This window comes from Pezoporus flaviventris, unplaced genomic scaffold (genome assembly GCF_033815535.1).
Source record: "Pezoporus flaviventris isolate CSIRO_AGI_PZ_B2104156 unplaced genomic scaffold, CSIRO_AGI_Pfla_v1 ptg000013l, whole genome shotgun sequence".
Classification (NCBI taxonomy): domain Eukaryota; kingdom Metazoa; phylum Chordata; class Aves; order Psittaciformes; family Psittacidae; genus Pezoporus; species Pezoporus flaviventris.
Window position 1 is genome coordinate 10208310 of NW_026892561.1, and position 26193 is coordinate 10234502.

Genomic DNA, 26193 nt, shown 5'->3' on the forward strand with positions numbered 1-26193 from the left:
GCAAGACTTCTGTCCCAAAGCTGGGTGTATCTGTATCTGTATTTTCTTTATGTAGTTCAAACCCAATTGTTAGTGCAGAAGGCTAACGGTTCTTAAACTGTTTATTTGCTAGGCTAGGAGCACGAGTGAAAAAATTGTCTTAAGAATGTTTGTTTTGAACCTTGTATGTATGAGCAGGTAGGGAAAGCACTGAACAAGGGGATAAAAAGGGCTTGGCGGTAATAAACGAGGATTTGAGTCTCTGCATCAACTCGAGTCCGTGTCGTGAAACGCCACAGGGCTGCTGCCGCTTTCCAGTGCTGTGGAGCCAGAAGATGCCGCCAATGGCCACTGCCTGCTGGCGCTGGGGCTGCTGGTCTCAGGTGTTGATGAGCCCTGGGACAGCCTCTCACTGCCTGGCTGTGGGTGCTCCTTTTACCACATGGTGGCGGCTGCTGGCTTCTCTCCTGCTGCCTTCTGGGCCACGTGTAGGTAGTTTGGGTGCAACGCTTCAACTGGGAGCACGCTGGGGAGCCGTGGCATGGCCCAATTGTTGCAGTGCCAGTGTCTGGTGCCAGGGAACTGTGGCATGGCTGTCATGCCTCCTGGCTGTCAGTGCTGGAGCTGCTGCTCCCTGATGACTCCTGACTGTCACTGCTGCAGCAGCTGCTAGCATGGGTTGCGGAGCGCTGGGATAGCCCCGACACAGCCTGTCTGAGCGTGCACCTCTTTGCACGTGGTGCTGGCGTGTGGCTGCTCTAACGGCGTCTTTTGTGCCGAGTGTAGGGAGCTTGGGCCTGATGCTGCAAGCGGGAACGTTCTCGCACCCGCACGGGCCCGGTGGACCTTGAGGCGCTTTCTCTTTGGCATGTTCTAGAGCCACGGGATGATGCTGATGGCCGCTGTCTGGTGGTGCTGCGGCTGCGGCTCGCACGTGCAGGTGAGCACTGGGACAGCCTGGCTGCAGCCTGTCTGCGGGGGCTCCTCCCAGCTCGAGCTGCTGGTGTGCGACTCCTCCTCTGGGAGCATCTTCCGGGCCGTGCGTAGGGAGCCTGGGCCAGACGCTGCAAGCGGGAACGGTGTCGCACCCACACGGGCCCGGTGGATCTTGAGGCGCTTTCTCTTTGGCGTGCTCTGGAGCCACGGGATGATGCTGACGGCCGCTGTCTGGTGGTGCTGCGGCTGTGGCTCGCACGTGCTGGTGAGCACTGGGACAGCCTGGCTGCAGCCTGTCTGTGGGGGCTCCTCCCAGCTCGAGCTGCTGGTGTGCGACTCCTCCTCTGGGAGCATCTTCTGGGCCGTGCGTAGGGAGCCTGGGCCCGACGCTGCAAGCGGGAACGGTGTCGCACCCACACGGGCCCACTGGGTCTGTTGCTCCTGCTTCTTTGCCGTGGTGCAGAGCCACAGGATGCTGCCGACGGCTGCTGCCTGCTGGCGCTTCGGCTGCGGGTCCCACCTGATGGGGAGCATTGTGTCAGTTTTGGCACCGCCTGTCTGCGGGTGCTGTTCGCAGCACATGTTGCTGACGCTCGGCTTCTCTCCCGCTCTCCTCTGTTCCGTGTGTCTGGTATCTGGGTCTCTTGGTTGTCCCGGGTTTGGTGTCGCCGTTGGTCGGGCCCAAGGGAGCTGGAAGGGCTGCTGCCCTCACACACTGGGAAATCGTGGCATGGCCCTGATGGCATCTGTCTGACACTGCTTGGGCTGCTGGTCTCCTGTGCCTCAGGTCCCAGAGTTTGCCCCGCTGCTGCCTGGCTGCTGGTGCTGGGTCTGCTGGACTCCACTTCCAGAGATCCAGGAGACTGCCATGATGCTGCTGGGCTGACAGTGCTGGGAGCGGTAAGCTCTAATCTGGCACTGGAGGCTGCAAGGGGAAGCAGGAAGGTTAAGGGCTTGGCTCCCAGGCCTGGGGCAGCGTAGGCCTGAGCGGTGCCCCAGCCCTCCTGGAGCAGACAGACTCTGCCAAGCCCACACCAGGCACCCACTGCCAGGCCTTGCCTGGCCCCTGGCCCCAGCCCAGGAGCACCCAGGTGCTTTGACACTTACAGGTGCCCAGGCCAGCACAGCTGTCACACTCCCATCTGGCCTCACGGCTGTTCCCCAAGTTGGAGCAGCATCTGTGTGTGCCCTCAGCAGCACAGGAGCAGCACAGGAACAGCTGCCAGGGCCTGGGGAAAGAAATGGGTTCATGTCTCTGAGGATAAAGCGCCCACAGCACGGGATTGCCCAGCAGAGCTCTTCCCTTCATCCCTTCTGCTTCAAGCCCTTGCTGAGACAGAGATCCCGTGCGGAGCCCCGGGGTGCAGCTTTGGCAACTTACCCGTCTGGCTCTGCCACCCGTCTGCCTCCTGGACAAAGGCACTCCCTGGCATCGCAGCGGCCGTGCCTCCGGAGCAGTTCTGCGTATGCATCGTTGTCTTCCCATGACGGTTCTCTGGTGGAGAAAGGAAAATCGATGAGCCCCTGCTGCCTCAGCATAAGGCATATGTGGGGCCTCCCCGCTCTTCCCCCCACACCCTATTTCCAACTCCTCCATGGAGCTAAAGCCCAGACTCAGGGGACAGCAGAGGGCCAGTGTTGGCCAGGAGGACACTAACCTGAAGGGGATTTGGATCCCCATGTTTATCATTTCCAGAAGAAACTGATACCGATTTCTACACAGAGGGCACTGTAAGCACAAAATTCCAGAATGCATAGCCTGTTCCTGCAGGAGAAACATAAAGAGCGCGAGTGAGGCTCTGCGACTGCTGAGAGCCTGCCATGCCCAGAGCAAGAGAACAGCTCCTACCTGGATGCAGGCCCTGTGGAACCAGGTGGTTCTGCATGCTGGGCACACCATGGTCCCATAGGTCGTTCTGCCTTCAACAGGGTCCATGCAGATGAGGCAGACGGTGCCCTCTGGAGCCACCAGATCTTGCTGCTGTGGGCGGTGCTCCTGGCAGAAGGACCTGGGGGAAGAGGGAAGGGATGGGTGAGATGAGAAGCGCTGGGTCATTCCCTGGTGACGGTGTGGAGGGGAGAGGAGGTACCTGGACGGCAGGAGATAACAGGTGACACATTCACCCTCCACGGCACAGGGGAGATGGAACCTGCGGTCGCAGCCCACCTCCTGGCAGGTGATGGTGGCCCCCCTCTCGCCACACACGAAGCAATCCTGGAAAGAGCAGAGCAGCCCCCATCAGCGGCAGCCTCAGGGCCTCCACAGCCAGACCGACACCTCGGGGCAGGGCGCAGAACGTGGCCACTGCTGGGTCGCAGACCGCAAATCCACCTGGCAGAGCAGGCTCCTGTGCTGGAGCCTCTGTGGAGCTGCTGGGAGCAAGACTTCTGTCCCAAAGCTGGGTGGAAGGGCTGGGATTGTGTCCCTGTCGTCTGAGCTAAGCTCCCACAAACCTCTCCTGGCACAAATCACTCAGATCATCTCAGATCCTCACCATCTGGGCTGCCTGCTCGACTGTACGTTGAATATCCGTACAGGAAAATCTGATCTCTCCTTCCTGTTCAGTGTCTTCTGGATGAAGCTCACTGGCCAAAAGCTGCAGAAGAGACAAGGAGCTGATGAGGGGCATGTGTCAGGGCTGGTGTGTTGCAAAGATGAAGCCAGCCCCAGAGGAACTCACCAGGCAAAACAGATGGGCGCAGAAACCTTGAGTAACCAGTTTTGGCCCGCAGATGTTCGGGTCTGCCTCTGCCTGGCGACACAGCACACATGCTGGAGAGGAGAGAGCAAATGGCACTGAGAACGAGCACCTCTGTGGGGCCAGGGATGCGTCCCTGAGGGATTGCCCCCAAGGGCTGCTCTGTCTCTACCTATCTGGCTGCTGGGCAGGGCTGCAAGCCTTGGAGAGGAAAGGGCACTGCAGGCATGGGTGTCCCGGAGGGTGTGCACTGCCCAGCCCTGGTCCTGCTTGCCAAGGAGAGGAGGGGCCCTCCCCCAGGGTGGCTTTGGAGCTCCTGCCTCCCCCTGCCAATGCTCCCGGTGCCACCCTGACAGCCTCAGGAGTCCCTCTGCCAGGCTGTAGGAGGGGGACTTTGCTCTCACCCTGCTCCATCGAGTCGGGTGTCCTACACCTCCTTGCAGAGGTGTCAGACATCAAAGGTGGGCGTTTGGAGAGTCTCTGTCCCAGCAGCGCTGGGGCGTCTTCTCCAGATGCTCCTCTGCTACCTCTGAGGGAGAAGAGGGACACGGGTGAGCTTGCAGCACAGGCCCAGAGCCCTGCGGTGTGGAGCCCCGTCCTCCCTCAGCAGCCCCCCGAGAGCCCTGTCCCTGCCCTCTACTCCCCACGCCTCACCAGGTTGCAGTGATGCGCTGTGCCCAGCGTTCCCTTTTTTATAGGCCTGCCCTCGCCACCGGTCACAGTGGCCTCTGTGACATCAGCACCGCTGGCCTGCGTGTGCCCCAAATACAGGCAGGGGCACCCTCGGCCACAACCCCCCCCCCCCCGTGACATGGACACTGCATCACAGGGCTGGCTGTGAAGCACAGCCAGGGACCTGAGCCCTTGGCACCCAGCTCACCGGGGTGGCTGCTCCACCTGCAGGTGCAGAGTCAAGGGCCAGCTTAGGGACATGGTTTCCTGGTAAACTTGGCAGTGTTAGCTTAACGGTTGGACTCAATGACCTTTAGGGCCTTCTCCAACCTAAATGATTTCTGTGACTCTGAGGATCTGGGGGAAGAGATGAGAAGTTCTGGGCCCCTCCTTGGTGACGGCGAGGAGGGGAGAGGAGGTAGCTGAGCTGCGGGAGGTAATGAGTGACACATTCACCCTCCACGGCGCAAGGGAGATGGAACCTGCGGTCGCAGCCCATCTCCTGGCAGGTGATGGTGGCCCCCTCTCGACGCACACAAAGCAGTCCTGGAAAGAGCAGAGCAGCCCCCATCAGCGGCAGCCTCAGGGCCTCCACAGCCAGACCCAGACGTCAGGGCAGGGCGCGGGATGTGGCCGCTGCTGGGTAACAGGCCACAGATCCACCTGGCAGAGCGGGCTCCTGTGCTGGAGCCTCTGTGGAGCTGCTGGGAGCAAGACTTCTGTCCCAGAGCTGGGTGGAAGGGCTGGGATTCCGTTCTTGGGTAGAACTTGCATCTTTGCTCTTTCTTTGCAAGTGTGGCCTGGACACAGGCTGACCTCTCTCATCTGCAAAGGAGGCGGGATCTGACAGTTGCCCGTCAGAATGTTTCCCTACATGACAAAAGAAAGCAGGAAATCGTGCCTATGCCCAACCAAGAGGAAAAGGCTATTTTCTTCTTCTGTTGATCCGAAGGTGTACGATAGGCAAGACTCTGCCAAATTTACCAGCAACCCCTTGCTGAAAGAGAAGAAAAATAACGAGTGTTAAGCAAAGAAGGAATGGAAGTAACCCTGGGATAAAACAAAACGGATATTCTTGGATAACAAGACAAAGGCCCTTGTTGGGTCCCTGCTTGATGGGTTCGTCCTGCCTTGTCTTCTGTCTCTTCATTACAAGAGGAATAACCCTGCCTTGGTTTCCAGCCCAGCCAAAAGAGAACATCTGTAGAACATTAGCCAATACGACAGGACAAGACACCCTGTGCCTGTCAGTTGCCACACCTACGAGTCCTTTCAGACTGCTGTTGAAAGCAATGGCGGCCTGGAATCCTGAGGACATGTGGGATGGCTGGAGGGGCGTAAAAATACAGTCGCAAGAAATTTTCAATGATAAAATGAACATGAGCCAGCTTCAGTGTGCGCTCGCAGCCCAGAAAGCCAGCCGTATCCTGGGCTGCATCAAAAGGAGCGTGACCAGCAGGTCGATGGAAGTGATCCTGCCCCTTTGCTCTTGTGAGACCTCACCGGGAGCATTGTGTGCAGTTGCGGTGTTCTCAACATAAAAAGGACATGGAACTGTTGGAACAAGTCCCTAGAATGGCCACGAGGATGATCAGGGGACTGAAGCACCTCTCGTATGAAGATAGGCTGAGAAAGTTGGGGCTGTTCAGCCTGGGGAAGAGGAGGCCGTGTGGAGACCTCATAGCAGCCTTCCAGTATCTGAAGGGGGCCTATAGGGATGCTGGGGAGGGACTCTTCATTAGGGACTGTAGTGATAGGACAAGGGGTAACGGGTTAAAACTTAAACAGGGGAAGTTTAGATAAGATATAAGGAGGAAATTCTTTCCTGTTAGGGTGGTGAGGCACTGGAACAGGTTGCCCAGGGAATTTGAGAATGCTCCCTCTCTGGTGGTGTTCAAGACCAGGTTGGGTGAGGCCTTGGGTGATATTGTTTAGTGAGAGGTGTCCCTGCCCATGGCAGGGGGGCTGGAACTTGGTGATCTTAAGGTCCTTTCCATCCCTAACTATTGTAGGATTCTATGGTCCTAAACTGAATGATTAAGATTGTAAAAATGGATATGTATCTGTATTTTCTTTATGTAGTTCAAAACCAATTGTTAGTGCAGAAGGCTAACGGTTCTTAAACTGTTTATTTGCTAGGCGAGGAGCACAAGAGAAAAAATTGTCTTAAGAATGCTTGTTTTGAACCTTGTATGTATGTGCAGGTAGGGAAAGCACTGAACAAGGGGATAAAAAGGGCTTGGCGGTAATAAACGAGGATTTGAGTCTCTGCATCAACTCGAGTCCGTGTCGTGAAACGCCACAGGGCTGCTGCCGCTTTCCAGTGCTGTGGAGCCAGAAGATGCCGCCAATGGCCACTGCCTGCTGGCGCTGGGGCTGCTGGTCTCAGGTGTTGATGAGCCCTGGGACAGCCTCTCACTGCCTGGCTGTGGGTGCTCCATTTACCACATGGTGGCGGCTGCTGGCTTCTCTCCTGCTGCCTTCTGGGCCACGTGTAGGCCGTTTGGGTGCGACGCTTCAACTGGGAGCACGCTGGGGAGCCGTGGCATGGCCCGATTGTTGCAGTGCCAGTGTCTGGTGCCAGGGAACTGTGGCATGGCTGTCATGCCTCCTGGCTGTCAGTGCTGGAGCTGCTGCTCCCTGATGACTCCTGACTGTCACTGCTGCAGCAGCTGCTAGCATGGGTTGCGGAGCGCTGGGATAGCCCCGACACAGCCTGTCTGAGCGTGCACCTCTTTGCACGTGGTGCTGGCGTGTGGCTGCTCTAACGGCGTCTTTTGCCCTGTGTGCTGGGAGCTTGGGCCTGATGCTGCAAGCGGGAACGTTCTCGCACCCGCACGGGCCCGGTGGATCTTGAGGCGCTTTCTCTTTGGCGTGCTCTGGAGCCACGGGATGATGCTGACGGCCGCTGTCTGGTGGTGCTGCGGCTGTGGCTCGCACGTGCTGGTGAGCACTGGGACAGCCTGGCTGCAGCCTGGCTGCGGGGGCTCCTCCCAGCTCGAGCTGCTGGTGTGCGACTCCTCCTCTGGGAGCATCTTCTGGGCTGTGCGTAGGGAGCCTGGGCCCGACACTGCAAGCGGGAACGGTGTCGCACCCACACGGGCCCACTGGGTCTGTTGCTCCTGCTTCTTTGCCGTGGTGCAGAGCCACAGGATGCTGCCGATGGCTGCTGCCTGCTGGTGCTTCGGCTGCGGGTCCCACCTCATGGGGAGCATTGTGTCAGTTTTGGCACCGCCTGTCTGCGGGTGCTGCTCGCAGCACATGTTGCTGACGCTCGGTTTCTCTCCCGCTCTCCTCTGTTCCGTGTGTCTGATATCTGGGTCTCTTGGTTGTCCCGGGTTTGGTGTCGCCATTGATCGGGCCCAGGGGAGCTGGAACGGCTGCTGCCCTCACACACTGGGAAATCGTGGCATGGCCCTGATGGCATCTGTCTGACACTGCTTGGGCTGCTGGTCTCCTGTGCCTCAGGTCCCAGAGTTTGCCCCGCTGCTGCCTGGCTGCTGGTGCTGGGTCTGCTGGACTCCACTTCCAGAGATCCAGGAGACTGCCATGATGCTGCTGGGCTGACAGTGCTGGGAGCGGTAAGCTCTAATCTGGCACTGGAGGCTGCAAGGGGAAGCAGGAAGGTTAAGGGCTTGGCTCCCAGGCCTGGGGCAGCGTAGGCCTGAGCGGTGCCCCAGCCCTCCTGGAGCAGACAGACTCTGCCAAGCCCATACCAGGCACCCACTGCCAGGCCTTGCCTGGCCCCTGGCCCCAGCCCAGGGGCACCCAGGTGCTTTGACACTTACAGGTGCCCAGGCCAGCACAGCTGTCACACTCCCATCTGGCCTCACGGCTGTTCCCCAAGTTGGAGCAGCATCTGTGTGTGCCCTCAGCAGCACAGGAGCAGCACAGGAACAGCTGCCAGGGCCTGGGGAAAGAAATGGGTTCATGTCTCTGAGGATAAAGCGCCCACAGCACAGGATTGCCCAGCAGAGCTCTTCCCTTCATCCCTTCTGCTTCAAGCCCTTGCTGAGACAGAGATCCCGTGCGGAGCCCCGGGGTGCAGCTTTGGCAACTTACCCGTCTGGCTCTGCCACCCGTCTGCCTCCTGGACAAAGGCACTCCCTGGCATCGCAGCGGCCGTGCCTCTGGAGCAGTTCTGCGTATGCATCGTTGTCTTCCTATGACGGTTCTCTGGTGGAGAAAGGAAAATTGATGAGCCCCTGCTGCCTCAGCATAAGGCATATGTGGGGCCTCCCCGCTCTTCCCCCCACACCCTATTTCCAACTCCTCCATGGAGCTAAAGCCCAGACTCAGGGGACAGCAGAGGGCCAGTGTTGGCCAGGAGGACACTAACCTGAAGGGGATTTGGATCCCCATGTTTATCATTTCCAGAAGAAACTGATACCGATTTCTACACAGAGGGCACTGTAAGCACAAAATTCCAGAATGCATAGCCTGTTCCTGCAGGAGAAACATAAAGAGCGCGAGTGAGGCTCTGCGACTGCTGAGAGCCTGCCATGCCCAGAGCAAGAGAACAGCTCCTACCTGGATGCAGGCCCTGTGGAACCAGGTGGTTCTGCATGCTGGGCACACCATGGTCCCATAGGTCGTTCTGCCTTCAACAGGGTCCATGCAGATGAGGCAGACGGTGCCCTCCGGAGCCACCAGATCTTGCTGCTGTGGGTGGTGCTCCTGGCAGAAGGACCTGGGGGAAGAAGGAAGGGATGGGTGAGATGAGAAGCGCTGGGTCATTCCCTGGTGACGGTGTGGAGGGGAGAGGAGGTACCTGGACGGCGGGAGATAACGGGTGACACATTCACCCTCCACGGCACAGGGGAGATGGAACCTGCGGTCGCAGCCCACCTCCTGGCAGGTGATGGTGGCCCCCCTCTCGCCACACACGAAGCAATCCTGGAAAGAGCAGAGCAGCCCCCATCAGCGGCAGCCTCAGGGCCTCCACAGCCAGACCGACACCTCGGGGCAGGGCGCAGAACGTGGCCACTGCTGGGTCGCTGTAAGCGGCGAGGAGAAGCAGACAGGCCAACCCAATATGGGTGATAAGCAACTTCTTCTTCATTTGTGACGCAGTTCACACATATATAGGAGTGGTATTCAGCCACTCCTTCTTGGCATAACAGCATTGGTTAGCCCCCACAGCTTCCTCCACATTCTCCTCCCAGGTCTGGTCTCTGGCTACCTCTGGGGGCCACCCCCTGCCTTGCTTGCACAGTCCTCCAGAACTCTATGGTCCTGCTCTTAGAGTCATTCTGCAACAATTCCCCCCTTTTTCTTTGTGCAAGCAAGGCATTATGGGTTATTCTGTTCACCTGTTTTATCACACAACTATAAACAAGTCTAATAGCTACGATGATTAACCTAACAATGATACATAAGTGCAATACTTCAAACAACAGTGTTTGACTCAACCTGTAATGCCCCGTGAAGACAACCATCTAGTTATTCTTAGGATATTGCTCATTTACTAGTGCTGGGTAAGCTGAGCCAGGGTTCTCAGCTGTGCGTGTATCGAATTAGCATAATCAGAGAGACTCATACAACACATTCTATCAAACTCTTCACATCCATGTCCCTGTTCCAACAACAAAAGGTTCTGCAGTGTTGCATGTCTTACAGAGTCAACATTAAAACAAATCAGGAATTGCCTTCGATGTAGAATTGTCTGCTTAGCAACTCAGCAACCCAGTCTGCTTAGTTGAGCCAAGCACTTACGGTGATTTGGCATATTATGATTGGATACATGTTTTGAAGACCCTTAGTGACTAACATATAATTGGTTAAACACAGGTGTGAGAACTCAACCTTGAAAGCTTGCCAACAGTCCACAGTTCTCATTAACTTGGTGAATTCCAGCCTCTTATCTTGCTTGCTTAAACTTCTTCAGGCCTCTCATGGCCTTGCTGTATCTTTCAGGACTATTCAAAGTTTATGTACCAATTATGCATTCTCCTGTGAGAACACTGTCTCCACATCTCCCCCCTTTTCTTTTATCCAGTAACAAGTCGCTACTACAGCAAGGCACACACACATTTACATTAGCAGAGTAACTATTACAGGGTGCAGCAGCATGTTGAAGATGCTGATGGCAGTGAAGGACTAGCCAAAGAAATTTCTTACCAGTGGAATTCTCCCCCCCCTCTTAATTTGTTCCATCACCTGCTTTATAACACTACCATTGTATTAAAATTTTTCTAGCTTTTGCCTTAGCATTTTCTAGCAGCTACTGCAAATTTCCATACTCTAACATCTCTTTTACAAGTGACAAATCTATACAATACAAGGTGCAGTTTCTTATTAGCAACTAGCTAGTAAATACAGGTGGTTTTATACACAAAATCACAACCTCTAATAATAGCTATTTTACAAGCACACATATTCAGGATGTTACTTTTCAGTTGCCCCCAAGTGATGTTTTGCAGTTATTTGTTCTTTCTCTTCCTCCATCTCATTCTGCTTGGGGTAATCACGGTCAGCTCCTGTAGCTGAGGCATCAGGTTTATCCATTCGTCTGTCCAGCTCATGGCAAGGCTTGACAAACTTTGCAGGCAGTCACCATGGACCTGTAGGCAGGAGGACACAAATATACCCCCTCCCCCAGGTTATCAGTTCTTCAGAAGTAGACAGGTTAGACAGGTTAAAGTTAAATGTAACATCATTACTCTCTCTCTCCCCCCCCCTTTTTTTTTTTTTTTTAGTCCATGCAAAAGCCATCATTACTCCCACTACAGGCCCACGTACAGAACAAGAGAACAAGGACCCTGTGGAGACTTAACAGCAAACCAGCTCCGAGAAGCATCATTGCAGTGTGAGGTGGCAGGCTCAACCTTAGCGGGCGTCCCCGCAGAGGCTCTGCCTCCCCCACATCGTATGAGGCTTGGGCTTTTATACTGACCAAAATGCACACTCATTCCAACACAGGTGGCCAGCCTGTGCTGGAAGAAGTGGCCAGCAGTATCTACAGAGGTCTCCAAGGGTTGATAGAAACCTGGACATACTTATATTTACCAACTTCTAGTACATGAGTATCACAGAGAAACTGTATGGGCTCCCCCTGTCAATTGCAAGAAAAAATCATAATATATACAGCTTGAGTATAAGAGGATTTTAACGCATACGTGGTCACTGTTTGTCAGGCCTCCTTAACTATTTTGAGATCAAGAGCTTCCCACTCTTTAGCCCCCTGCTGTGTAGTAAACACAGGATATGTAGAGATGCCCATTGCAGAAAATTCCCCAGTAATGATCACATATTTGGTTACCCGTTGTTACAACTGAGCGTCTCCAGAGCCAGTAAGTCTGAGCAGACCGACCCGGGAGACAAAGAGTCAGGGTCTGGAAGCAGAGGATACAAATCTGGCTCGGATTCAGGGGATTCGGGGGCTGATCCTGCGCCGAACTCGGGGTCTCCGTTGCTCGCAGCTGTGTCTTTCTAATCAGGTGTATCTCGTTCGGTATGTAGCCATCTGCAGACCTGGCTCCTCCGTGACTGAATTAAAAACTTTTTCACTCTAGGGCGTAGTGGGTTGGAAAGGCTCGCGGTTCCTTTAAATCTCCCGCTCGCGCATGATCCCTATTTTCTACTGCGTGCTTCACAGTGGCGCCGCAATCGATCCGGCGCCGAGGCACCGCCCTTTTTCTTTCGGATTTCTCGACATTTATCATGCGTATACCTTCCAATATACTTTCTCTGTCCTTTTCAAAGTCCCTACTTTCGGAACTCGGGTGGTGGGGGAGCAGGGGGGTTACACCTCCTCCGCGGCACCTTCTGATGGAGGGGGAGAAAAGGAAAAGGGGGGGGTGCGGGGTGGGGGGGGTGGGAAACCCTGTGCTCCCGCGAGTTGGGGGGGGGGAACGAGTTGTAATCTTCCCCCGGTTTCAACCGACCGAGGACGTCTGTTCCTAGTTTCTCCGTTGCTACCGCGGCACTTTTCTTTTCTGCCTTGTATCTTTTTATACAGTTCATTACTTCCCTCCGTGGTTTACCGAGTTTCTTTGCCTTTTTATAATCATTAAGCACTGAGTCAAATAGTTCATCACCAAACTTTCGCCACTCACTCTCCTCAAATATTGTATTAGGATCTGCAAAAAAAATCTCTTAGCCTTCCCTAGCCACTAGACCTGCTAGCTGCTTTAGAGTCTCAGGCTCAATTCCCCGCTTTTATAAAAAGCACTGTAAAAAGTTCAGGGCTCAGTTCCCCGCTTTTATAAGAAGCACTGTAATAAGTCCAGGGCTACCTCTCGGTCCATTTTCATGGCCAGCCTTTTCCGGATCGTCTTCTTCTGGGTCGTCCTGTAACCTCGGTCTCCGGACCGGCCTCCCGGCGCAGCAGTCTGGTTCGCCCTAGCGGCGGATTCTTTCGGTTAGTCGAAGCACCCGGGTCCGTCACGCCACCGCAGCAGCATTGCCCGCGCTTCCCGGCCGCTGCCGCCGGCGCCGCTCACTCGCCGTTCCGGGTCCCCGTCGACCGGGGCCCTGTATCCCGGGTCCCCGTCGACCGGGGCCCTGTATTCCGTTTCCCCGTTAAACCGGGGCCCTGTATTCCGGGTCCCCGTCGACCGGGGCCCTGTATCCCGGGTCCCCGTCGGCCGGGGCACTGTATCCGGGTCCCCGCTAGTCGGGGCCCTGTATCCCGGGTCCCCGTCGGCCGGAGCCCTGTAATCCGGGTCCCCGTCGACCGGGGCCCTGTATACCGGGTCCCCACGAGTCGGGGCCCTGTATCCCGGGTCCCCGCTAGTCGGGGCCCTGTAATCCGGGTCCCCACTAGTCGGGGCCCTGTATCCCGGGTCCCCGCTAGTCGGGGCCCTGTAATCCGGGTCCCCAGCGACCGGGGCCCTGTAATCCGCGTCCCTGTTCGGGCGCCATTTGTAAGCGGCGAGGAGAAGCAGACAGGCCAACCCAATAGGGGTGATAAGCAACGTCTTTATTTGCGACGCAGTTCACACATATATAGGAGTGGTATTCAGCCACTCCTTCTTGGCATAACAGCATTGGTTAGCCCCCACAGCTTCCTCCACATTCTCCTCCCAGGTCCGGTCTCTGGCTACCTCTGGGGGCCACCCCCTGCCTTGCTTGCACAGTCCTCCAGAACTCTATGGTCCTGCTCTTAGAGTCATTCTGCAACAGGTCGCAGACCGCAAATCCACCTGGCAGAGCAGGCTCCTGTGCTGGAGCCTCTGTGGAGCTGCTGGGAGCAAGACTTCTGTCCCAAATCTGGGTGTATCTGTATCTGTATTTTCTTTATGTAGTTCAAACCCAATTGTTAGTGCAGAAGGCTAACGGTTCTTAAACTGTTTATTTGCTAGGCTAGGAGCACGAGTGAAAAAATTGTCTTAAGAATGTTTGTTTTGAACCTTGTATGTATGAGCAGGTAGGGAAAGCACTGAACAAGGGGATAAAAAGGGCTTGGCGGTAATAAACGAGGATTTGAGTCTCTGCATCAACTCGAGTCCGTGTCGTGAAACGCCACAGGGCTGCTGCCGCTTTCCAGTGCTGTGGAGCCAGAAGATGCCGCCAATGGCCACTGCCTGCTGGTGCTGGGGCTGCTGGTCTCAGGTGTTGATGAGCCCTGGGACAGCCTCTCACTGCCGGGCTGTGGGTGCTCCTTTTACCACATGGTGGCGGCTGCTGGCTTCTCTCCTGCTGCCTTCTGGGCCACGTGTAGGTAGTTTGGGTGCGACGCTTCACCTGGGAGCACGCTGGGGAGCCGTGGCATGGCCCGATTGTTGCAGTGCCAGTGTCTGGTGCCAGGGAACTGTGGCATGGCTGTCATGCCTATTGGCTGTCAGTGCTGGAGCTGCTGCTCCCTGATGACTCCTGACTGTCATCAGCTAGGATGCTGCTAGCATGGGTTGGGGAGCGCTGGGATAGCCCCGACACAGCCTGTCTGAGCGTGCACCTCTTTGCACGTGGTGCTGGCGTGTGGCTGCTCTAACGGCGTCTTTTGCGCCGTGTGTAGGGAGCTTGGGCCTGATGCTGCAAGCGGGAACGTTCTCGCACCCGCACGGGCCCGGTGGACCTTGAGGCGCTTTCTCTTTGGCGTGTTCTAGAGCCACGGGATGATGCTGATGGCCGCTGTCTGATGGTGCTGCGGCTGCGGCTCGCACGTGCGGGTGAGCACTGGGACAGCCTGGCTGCAGCCTGTCTGCGGGGGCTCCTCCCAGCTCGAGCTGCTGGTGTGCGACTCCTCCTCTGGGAGCATCTTCTGGGCCGTGCGTAGGGAGCCTGGGCCCGACGCTGCAAGCGGGAACGTTCTCGCACCCGCACGGGCCCGGTGGATCTTGAGGCGCTTTCTCTTTGGCGTGCTCTGGAGCCACGGGATGATGCTGACGGCCGCTGTCTGGTGGTGCTGCGGCTGTGGCTCGCACATGCTGGTGAGCACTGGGACAGCCTGGCTGCAGCCTGTCTGCGGGGGCTCCTCCCAGCTCGAGCTGCTGGTGTGCGACTCCTCCTCTGGGAGCATCTTCTGGGCCGTGCGTAGGGAGCCTGGGCCCGACGCTGCAAGCGGGAACGGTGTCGCACCCACACGGGCCCACTGGGTCTGTTGCTCCTGCTTCTTTGCCGTGGTGCAGAGCCACAGGATGCTGCCGACGGCTGCTGCCTGCTGGTGCTTCGGCTGCGGGTCCCACCTGATGGGGAGCATTGTGTCAGTTTTGGCACCGCCTGTCTGCGGGTGCTGCTCGCAGCACATGTTGCTGACGCTCGGCTTCTCTCCTGCTCTCCTCTGTTCCGTTTGTCTGGTATCTGGGTCTCTTGGTTGTCCCGGGTTTGGTGTCGCCGTTGATCGGGCCCAGGGCAGCTGGAACGGCTGCTGCCCTCACACACTGGGAAATCGTGGCATGGCCCTGATGGCATCTGTCTGACACTGCTTGGGCTGCTGGTCTCCTGTGCCTCAGGTCCCAGAGTTTGCCCCGCTGCTGCCTGGCTGCTGGTGCTGGGTCTGCTGGACTCCACTTCCAGAGATCCAGGAGACTGCCATGAGGCTGCTGGGCTGACAGTGCTGGGAGCGGTAAGCTCTAATCTGGCACTGGAGGCTGCAAGGGGAAGCAGGAAGGTTAAGGGCTTGGCTCCCAGGCCTGGGGCAGCGTAGGCCTGAGCGGTGCCCCAGCCCTCCTGGAGCAGACAGACTCTGCCAAGCCCACACCAGGCACCCACTGCCAGGCCTTGCCTGGCCCCTGGCCCCAGCCCAGGAGCACCCAGGTGCTTTGACACTTACAGGTGCCCAGGCCAGCACAGCTGTCACACTCCCATCTGGCCTCACGGCTGTTCCCCAAGTTGGAGCAGCATCTGTGTGTGCCCTCAGCAGCACAGGAGCAGCACAGGAACAGCTGCCAGGGCCTGGGGAAAGAAATGGGTTCATGTCTCTGAGGATAAAGCGCCCACAGCACGGGATTGCCCAGCAGAGCTTTTCCCTTCATCCCTTCTGCTTCAAGCCCTTGCTGAGACAGAGATCCCGTGCGGAGCCCCGGGGTGCAGCTTTGGCAACTTACCCGTCTGGCTCTGCCACCCGTCTGCCTCCTGGACAAAGGCACTCCCTGGCATCGCAGCGGCCGTGCCTCCGGAGCAGTTCTGCGTATGCATCGTTGTCTTCCCATGACGGTTCTCTGGTGGAGAAAGGAAAATCGATGAGCCCCTGCTGCCTCAGCATAAGGCATATGTGGGGCCTCCCCGCTCTTCCCCCAACACCCTGTTTCCAACTCCTCCATGGAGCTAAAGCCCAGACTCAGGGGACAGCAGAGGGCCAGTGTTGGCCAGGAGGACACCAACCTTAAGGGGATTTGGATCCCCATGTCTATCATTTCCAGAAGAAACCGATACTGATTTCTACACAGAGGGCACTGTAAGCCCAAACTTCCAGAATGCATAGCCTGTTCCTGCAGGAGAAACATAAAGAGCATGAGTGAGGCTCTGCTACTGCTGAGAGCCTGCCATGCCCAGAGCAAGAGAACAGCTCCTACCTGGATGCAGGCCCTGTGGAACCAGGTGGTTCTGCATGCTGGGCACACCATGGTCCCATAGGTCGTTCTGCCTTCAACAGGGTCCATGCAGATGAGGCAGACGGTGTCCTCTGGAGCCACCAAATCTTGCTGCTGTGGGCGGTGCTCCTGGCAGAAGGACCTGGGGGAAGAGGGAAGGGATGGGTAAGATGAGAAGCGCTGGGTCATTCCCTGGTGACGGTGTGGAGGGGAGAGGAGGTACCTGAATGGCGGGAGATAACGGGTGACACATTCACCCTCCACGGCACAGGGGAGATGGAACCTGCGGTCGCAGCCCTCCTCCTGGCAGGTGATGGTGGCCCCCCTCTCGCCACACACGAAGCAATCCTGGAAAGAGCAGAGCAGCCCCCATCAGCGGCAGCCTCAGGGCCTCCACAGCCAGACCGACACCTCGGGGCAGGGCGCAGAACGTGGCCACTGCTGGGTCGCAGACCGCAAATCCACCTGGCAGAGCAGGCTCCTGTGCTGGAGCCTCTGTGGAGCTGCTGGGAGCAAGACTTCTGTCCCAAAGCTGGGTGGAATGGCTGGGATTGTGTCCCTGTCGTCTGAGCTAAGCTCCCACAGACCTCTCCTGGCACAAATCACTCAGGTCATCTCAGATCCTTACCATCTGGGCTGCCTGCTCGACTGTACGTTGAATATCCATATCAGAAAATCTCATCTCTCCTTCCTGTTCAATGTCTTCTTGCTGAAGCTCACTGGCCAAAAGCTGCAGAAGAGACAAGGAGCTGATGAGGGGCATGTGTCAGGGCTGGTGTGTTGCAAAGATGAAGCCATCCCCAGAGGAACTCACCAGGCAAAACTGATGGGCACAGAAACCTTGAGTAACCAGTTTTGGCCCGCAGATGTTCGGGTCTGCCTCTGCCTGGCGACACAGCACACATGCTGGAGAGGAGAGAGCAAATGGCACTGAGAACGAGCACCTCTGTGGGGCCAGGGATGCGTCCCTGAGGGATTGCCCCCAAGGGCTGCTCTGTCTCTACCTATCTGGCTGCTGGGCAGGGCTGCAAGCCTTGGAGAGGAAAGGGCACTGCAGGCATGGGTGTCCCGGAGGGTGTGCACTGCCCAGCCCTGGTCCTGCTTGCCAAGGAGAGGAGGGGCCCTCCCCCAGGGTGGCTTTGGAGCTCCTGCCTCCCCCTGCCAATGCTCCCGGTGCCACCCTGACAGCCTCAGGAGTCCCTCTGCCAGGCTGTAGGAGGGGGACTTTGCTCTCACCCTGCTCCATCGAGTCGGGTGTCCTACACCTCCTTGCAGAGGTGTCAGACATCAAAGGTGGGCGTTTGGAGAGTCTCTGTCCCAGCAGCGCTGGGGCGTCTTCTCCAGATGCTCCTCTGCTACCTCTGAGGGAGAAGAGGGACACGGGTGAGCTTGCAGCACAGGCCCAGAGCCCTGCGGTGTGGAGCCCCGTCCTCCCTCAGCAGCCCCCCGAGAGCCCTGTCCCTGCCCTCTACTCCCCACGCCTCACCAGGTCGCAGTGATGCGCTGTGCCCAGCGTTCCCTTTTTTATAGGCCTGCCCTCGCCACCGGTCACAGTGGCCTCTGTGACATCAGCACCGCTGGCCTGCGTGTGCCCCAAATACAGGCAGGGGCACCCTCGGCCACACCCCCCCCCCCCGTGACATGGACACTGCATCACAGGGCTGGCTGTGAAGCACAGCCAGGGACCTGAGCCCTTGGCACCCAGCTCACCGGGGTGGCTGCTCCACCTGCAGGTGCAGAGTCAAGGGCCAGCTTAGGGACATGGTTTCCTGGTAAACTTGGCAGTGTTAGCTTAACGGTTGGACTCAATGACCTTTAGGGCCTTCTCCAACCTAAATGATTTCTGTGACTCTGAGGATCTGGGGGAAGAGATGAGAAGTTCTGGGCCCCTCCTTGGTGACGGCGAGGAGGGGAGAGGAGGTAGCTGAGCTGCGGGAGGTAATGAGTGACACATTCATCCTCCACGGCGCAAGGGAGATGGAACCTGCGGTCGCAGCCCATCTCCTGGCAGGTGATGGTGGCCCCCTCTCGACGCACACAAAGCAGTCCTGGAAAGAGCAGAGCAGCCCCCATCAGCGGCAGCCTCAGGGCCTCCACAGCCAGACCCAGACGTCAGGGCAGGGCGCGGGATGTGGCCGCTGCTGGGTAACAGGCCACAGATCCACCTGGCAGAGCGGGCTCCTGTGCTGGAGCCTCTGTGGAGCTGCTGGGAGCAAGACTTCTGTCCCAGAGCTGGGTGGAAGGGCTGGGATTCCGTTCTTGGGTAGAACTTGCATCTTTGCTCTTTCTTTGCAAGTGTGGCCTGGACACAGGCTGACCTCTCTCATCTGCAAAGGAGGCGGGATCTGACAGTTGCCCGTCAGAATGTTTCCCTACATGACAAAAGAAAGCAGGAAATCGTGCCTATGCCCAACCAAGAGGAAAAGGCTATTTTCTTCTTCTGTTGATCCGAAGGTGTACGATAGGCAAGACTCTGCCAAATTTACCAGCAACCCCTTGCTGAAAGAGAAGAAAAATAACGAGTGTTAAGCAAAGAAGGAATGGAAGTAACCCTGGGATAAAACAAAACGGATATTCTTGGATAACAAGACAAAGGCCCTTGTTGGGTCCCTGCTTGATGGGTTCGTCCTGCCTTTTCTTCTGTCTCTTCATTACAAGAGGAATAACCCTGCCTTGGTTTCCAGCCCAGCCAAAAGAGAACATCTGTAGAACATTAGCCAATACGACAGGACAAGACACCCTGTGCCTGTCGGTTGCCGCACCTACGAGTCCTTTCAGACTGCTGTTGAAAGCAATGGCAGCCTGAAATCCTGAGGACACGTGGGATGGCTGGAGGGGCATAAAAATACAGCCGCAAGAAATTTTCAATGATAAAATGAACATGAGCCAGCTTCCGTGTGCGCTCGCAGCCCAGAAAGCCAGCCGTATCCTGGGCTGCATCAAAAGGAGCGTGACCAGCAAGTCGATGGAAGTGATCCTGCCCCTTTACTCTGCTCTTGTGAGACCTCACCTGGAGCATTGTGTGCAGTTGCGGTGTCCTCAACATAAAAAGGACATGGAACTGTTGGAACAAGTCCCTAGAATGGCCACGAGGATGATCAGGGGACTGAAGCACCTCTCGTATGAAGATAGGCTGAGAAAGTTGGGGTTGTTCAGCCTGGAGAAGAGGAGGCTGTGTGGAGACCTCATAGCAGCCTTCCAGTATCTGAAGGGGGCCTATAGGGATGCTGGGGAGGGACTCTTCATTAGGGACTGTAGTGATAGGACACAGGATAACGGGTTAAAACTTAAACAGGGGAAGTTCAGGTTAGACATAAGGAAGAAATTCTTTCCTGTTAGGGTTGTGAGGCATTGGAAGGGGTTGCCCAAGGAAGTTGCGAATGCTCCATCAGTTCAAGGATGGATGAATGCTCCATCCTTAAACACTGGCAACGTTCAAGTCCATGTTGGATGTAGTCTTATGTGACATGGTTTAGTGTGAGTTGTCCCTGCCCATGGCAGTGGGGTTGGAACTAGATAAGCTTAGGGTCCTTTCCAACCATAGCTATTCTACGATTTGATGATTTTATGATGAAGTTTGAAAAAAATGTGACTTTTGCTCTTAATATTTTGTCTTTGTCATTGCATGGTAGCCTGCAGAGGCAGCTGAGTGTACAATCACTCAGTGGTCTGTTACCACTGGAAGTGATTTGATTATCATTGTATTTCATTTCAGGAGAGACAGTGTGCTGTGTTGTATGATTAGCAAATTATGTGTTTTATGGAATATGAAATTATAAAAAAAATCCAGTGGGACAGCTTCACACTAGGATCTGAGTATTCCCCAGGCAAGGAGGAAAGGGCAGTCTGCTTAGCAATGTGCTGATGATCTCTTTACAAGTTGGCTAACGATGCAAGCAGTCATGAGCTGCCTATTTTCTGCTAGACAGTAATTAGTGTCTTTGGAGCAGGCAGGGGCACTGAGGGTTCTCTTGGGAAGAAAGTGAATCTCATTTCTGATTAATGACCGAGCAAATCCTCAGGGTAGGAGAATATTTTAATCTAATTGGGATCTTAAGCAATGGCAGGGTATATAAAGAAGTGTGTTATCCTAAAATGAGGTCCTGTTCTGAATCAACCTGCTGAAGCAAAGAAAGCTCAGTAGCAAGTTGCTCCTCACAGGATTTAGGCAAGTATCTGTAGTTTGTTATCTAGACACAAAGATGGAGAGCAAGGTTAAAGGTTATTTTGATCTGATTCTTGAGGTAAAGTGTCCACCTGCTGTGTTTTTTTTCAGATACTTGTATGTTAAGTGGGTTTATTATTTTAGAGAGATGTTTTCGGAATGATTTCAGGAACAGCAATGTACCAGTTCCGTACACATGGTGATCTTTTAGGACAAGATGTTGGAACCTTTCAGATGCACCTTTCCTCCTCTAGGATGTTCCTGGTAGCACAGCACACTGTTGATTAACTGCATAGATTGGCATGAGATTTAATTCTCAATGCTTAGGTCCTGGGAAAAGTGCAGAAATCCCAAGGGAATTTGCAGCACCTATCATGACTTTTGTTGCTTCCTAAAATACCCAGCTGCTTTTCAGTTTAAACTTCTGTGATCTGCCACCATTAAAAGTGGCAAAACTGGTCATTGATTTCAGCAAGCAATGGCTTTCAATTTAGTCTTGCTGCATTATCTTAAGGAAAGTATTAACAACTTGAACGATGTTTTTCTGCTGAATGTGAGTTAATTTTAATACTAGGAAGTCTTAAATACCAATAGTGTAATGCTATTCCAAAGGTGAGATAAAAGAGGGGCTTTTTGAGTAGTTGCATTATGTATTTTTGAGATAACCTTGAGTTTACTGCTTTTTGATGAGGAATAAGTGAAAGGGAAAAAAACAAACACCCACCACAATTATGAGTTCCAGTACCTGCTGACCATCAGATAGTATTGAGTGTGTATCTCAGGTGGAAAATATTACACATTAGTGCTATGTTTATTGATTCAGTAACCACATGCTTTTTATTCTCATATAAATTACTTTTTAAAGGTGGGTTGCTCTTTACCAGTGGATGCCATGATGTGGGGAGTGGTGGTGACAGGTACTGTACATCTTGCAGCTTGTCTCAGACACTACAGCTGGGTAAACAATGTGGAAAATATCAGATTTGATTCTCTTAAGTGGAGCAACCCCAGGTCACTTTCCTGTGAGAGTAGTACATCCAGTTGGATGCTTTGGAAGGAGATATTTTTCTGTTATAAATACAACAATTCAGATTGTCAAGTAAGTGATCCCCACTACACCAAAATATTTGCCAGGCTACTGTTAGATCAGCTTCTTGGCCTGATGCGGTGTTTTTGGAGCAAGCTGGTTGAACAGCAGCTGGGAGGATGAAGAGTCTGGCCTCATGCTCTTCTTGTTGCCCTTGCACTGGTTTTGATGTTTGAACGTACTGTGAGTTAACTGAACTTGCAAAAATGGCAAAAAAATGAGTGCAGATGAAGAGGGAGAAGCTGTTCACAGGCATAATGAGTCAAACTGCTCTATGTTGCAGTGCCAGAACTTTTGCAAGAGCAGAGGAAGGGTAGCATGGGGGAAGGTATATCAGTGGGAGGGAAAGGCAGTTATACCTCCCTTGCTGAGGAGCTGTTAATTTTACTTACCCATTTTGTGAACCCATGCCCTTGGTTGGAGGAGACGAGGCTGGTGAGCAGGATCTACGGTAGGATTCTCAAATATAACCTCACAGATTCCTTAACTAATGCTTTCATCAGGCTTTTCCAAGCTTTCCTGATTATTTAAACTGATTAGGTCACAATTTTTTGGGGCGTGAAGGCTGAAAAAGGCCATGGCTGTTGCAGTTTTCTCTCTATCCATTTTTTGTTCTTCTCTGGTAAGTATTAATCCATACTTTTCCTCATTTTTGCTTTAATAGTGTCTGGCAAATCAAAACAGATTTGCAGCCTCACTCTTACATGGGCAGTGCTTTACTTTTATGCAAATAGATACAATATATATCTGTGACCCACAGTTTCTGGCTCAAGTATCTTAAATGCTATTTCTCAGTACAAATGCTTTTTAGTTGTTTTCCTAAAAAGTAGGAAGTAGTCAGGGAGTGTGTGAAGAGGATCTAATCCTAGTGGGACAGCAGATCATAGGTGTTAGTATTTCCAGCTGTTGTGTATGCTCCTTCCAGTCTCAAAACAAAGGTTTTCCTATTTTCCATCAAATTTCTTATATATCTTCATAATAAATATATATATTTTTATATGTATATGATAAATATATATATTTAGGAGAGAAATATTATAGGAAAAAGTCCCATCCAGCTCTGGAGAGATATAGTAGCCTGACAACGTTTTAGAGGTGTTTTATGTTTAGAAAGGGTGCAATTGAGGAATAAAGCCATTGGTGGAAACATAGGGATTTGATCAGAGCACCTGAAAATTGTGCAAAGCCAAAACCATTAGGTATTACTCAGTGCAATTTATGCATAATAAATAAGAAAACAAAGAAAAATATTTGCAGCAAGTTACAGGAAGTATTAATAACACAAAAATACCAAACATCTGGTCAATCACAACTGTTTGATACTCTTCTCATGTGGGGAAAAAGGCTTCCTGGGAACATCTGAGCAACTCCAAATGATGATACTTTAAGAACAAATCTATTTATCTCACTTGTCCCTTTTTATTGCTGCCTCCTGTAAACAAGATGATGTCTGAAGTGACTGGACAATGGTTAAATATTAAAAATATAATTTTGAATGCAGTTTTTAAAAATTGTTTATAATTAGGATAAGCTAAACACAGATATACTCAGGACTTTATTTCTTAGCAACACATTCAAGGAGTCTTTAAAAAAAAGTCTTGTGGTTGCAGGAATATAAACACGTATCTGTCTAGCTGTTTAATCTCAGCACCATGGTTGCAAAATAAATGCTTGCGACAGAAGCTTGCAAAGATAAATCCATTTCACTTTTCTAAAATCTGTTGCCAGTATGAGGTTGACAAATTAAAATACTTGAGGCAAAAAAATATTATTAGTAAAACATTGCTACCAAGTCACTAGCATTCCCAGCAACAGTTTGTACCTTCTGAAAACAGCAGAAAAAAAATACTTTAGATTCCATTATCAATTATAAATTCAGATATTTGTAATCCAATAATATTTCTTCACTGGATTGCATGTTTCAGTCTTATTTTTGCTTTAGACACACTGAAGGCAGAGCTGTTTGGAAGTGACGGTGCCAGTAGGAGAGCTTTCAACAGTCTAGGTCAAAGCAGCCTGGTATCTTAGAGCGAAACTTTTGCAATGACACTTGGACAAGTGACAAAATCCAAATTACATTTCAGGATTCAATTCTTTATTTTTATAATCCTAATGAGCAGTGGCTTCTAGTAACTGCTAGGGTGCCTTAATTTGTATCCATTAAGTTCCCCAGGTGTCTGAAATACCGTGTGCTATCTCCTGTTCTTCCTGGTCTGTGTAACACAGTCACGAGAGGAAGATGAAGATGAAGAATGCTGAACTTTAATCATGATTGGCTGAAGCAATTCAACCCCCACTTCCTAAACAGTAATCTGTCATCTGTGTTGAAGATATTCTGGTTTGCAAAAACCAGTGTGACTGACCCCCCAGCAAGGAAGGAGCATAACTGCAATGTGTGTTTGGAGCACTCACCCCTCAACAGAAAACAATACTGAGCCCCAGGGTCCAATTATTGCTTAACTCATGACAACCAAGTCTCTCTGTGAGGATGAGACCTTGAACTTGATGCATTCATCTGGTATGTGGGTGATGTGACCTTCTCTGTTGTTTTTCCGTTTCTTTCTCTGGTATTTTTCCACTGTACTGGTGGCCCTTCCCTGTTACCAGCCCCTCTGTGGTGGGCGAGAGTTCTCGTTACCTGGTGACAAACTATAGGAAGCTATACCATCGAGTTTCAAAAGCACAAGGTGATATCCACCTTCAAATCTTGCTTTGCCCTGAATAGGAGATTGGACATCGTGACCTCCAGCACCACTTCTAACCTGAATTATTTCATGTTCCTTGCACGAATTCTCAAGTGTCCCAAGTCAGCCTTGTCATCAGTATAGCTTGTTTTCTCATTTGTATTTGTGGCTGATAAAACAGGTTTGCTGTTTGCTGGTCTTACTCTGTCAACAGACTCGGGCCCTTGGTGCACTCTATACTTCTGATGTCTGAAGCTCTTTGTAGTTACTCTTCTTCCAGCCCATGTTGCCTGCTACTGTGGGAGATAAGCAGTCATCCCCTTTAATTTCAGCTGTAAGCAATCCATCCCAAATACTCTCTTTGACTGCGCATCCACCCTCGCTCTTAAAATTTATCAGAACACATTGAAATTGCTCATTTATAGTTTTGCATCATCTCCCAGAACAGAGGCTGATTTTTTTAAGAGAATGTGACGGCAATGTAAAATTACTTCATTTAAATCATAGAATCAACCAGATCGTAAAAGACCTTTAAGATCATCAAGTCCAAACAAATTTAAATATCTCCTTCAGATTCATCTCCTCCAAATACACCCACATGTATATGATTCTCTGCAAATACATCTAACCAGGAGATAACTCTTATTGCTGTACTACAGTCCATAGACACAGAAACTTTCAGAATTATAGTACATGGAAGGGCAATGGTAAAAGTTTGGTTTGTTTTGCTTTTTAGTAGCTGGAATAACACCCCTCCCATTTTCTTCATACTGAGAATTTTAGATTATAACCACCAAAAAAAAAAAAAAAATTCCTCAATCACTTCAGTTTTGAGGTTTAAGGTGTCTGAATCTGACAAGATATAAATAACACCTCACTACTTCAGTCCCATGCTTTCTGCTTTTACACAACCATAATGCAAGGCCTCATGTTGTGCAAATGGCAAAGACTCGTGGGAAATGTAGAAAAATTTTCAAGAAAGAAATTCAATCACCTTTAAAGTGAAATTTTTTTATTAAAAATATAATTCTAAATAAACTGCTTGAGAGAAACCACAACTTATCATTCTCTATACTGCTGCTTGTTAGAAGACTATCAAATCAAAACATAGTAGAGGCAGCTCAGGGGTCATACCAGCATCTCCTCTGCACTTACTTCTTGGATGAGCTATCTGTTGTGCATGAGTAGAAGCTAACGGGCAGAAGGAAGGTGCTGTGGTTTAACTCCATCTGGCAACTAAGCACCATGCAGCCCCTCACTTGTTCCTCCCTTGGTGGAATGGGGAGAGAATCACAAAAGTAGAAGTGAGAAAACTTGTGGGTTGAGATAAAGACAGTTCAATAGGTAAAGCAAAATCTGTGTACGTAAGCAAAACAAAATGAGGAATTTTTTCACTACATCCCATTGGCAGGCAGGTGTTCATTCATCTCCAGGAAAGCAGGGCTCAATCACATATAACAGTTACTTGGGGAAAAAAAGTGCCGTGACACCAAATGTCTCCCCTTTCCTTTTCTTCCCCCAGCTTTATATGATGTCACATGATATGGAATATCCCTTGGGTCAGTAGGGGTCAGCTGTCCTGGCTTTGTCCTCTCCCAACTCCTTGTGCACCCCCAGCCTACTCACTGGTGGAGTGAGTTAAGAGGCAGAAAAGGCCTTGACTCTGTGTAAGCACTGTTCAGCAATAACTAAAACATCCCTGTGTTATCAGCAGTATTTTTAGCACAAATCCAAAACATCCCCCATACTAGCTACTGTGAAGAAAATTAACTCTATGCCAGCCAAAACCAGCAGGATAATGGTTTGGATGATTCAGCCTTTAAAGATGAATAAACTATTCCCATATATGTAAGAAGTGTTTATATTTTGATACAGAAATGTTGGTCTTTGTACATATCTTTTCAGCAGTCCTCTTTTCCATGAAATCATGAATCCACTTTAGTGAGAAACTGTAATTCTTGCTGTGGTGTTTCAGTGGTTCAGTACAATAGAAACG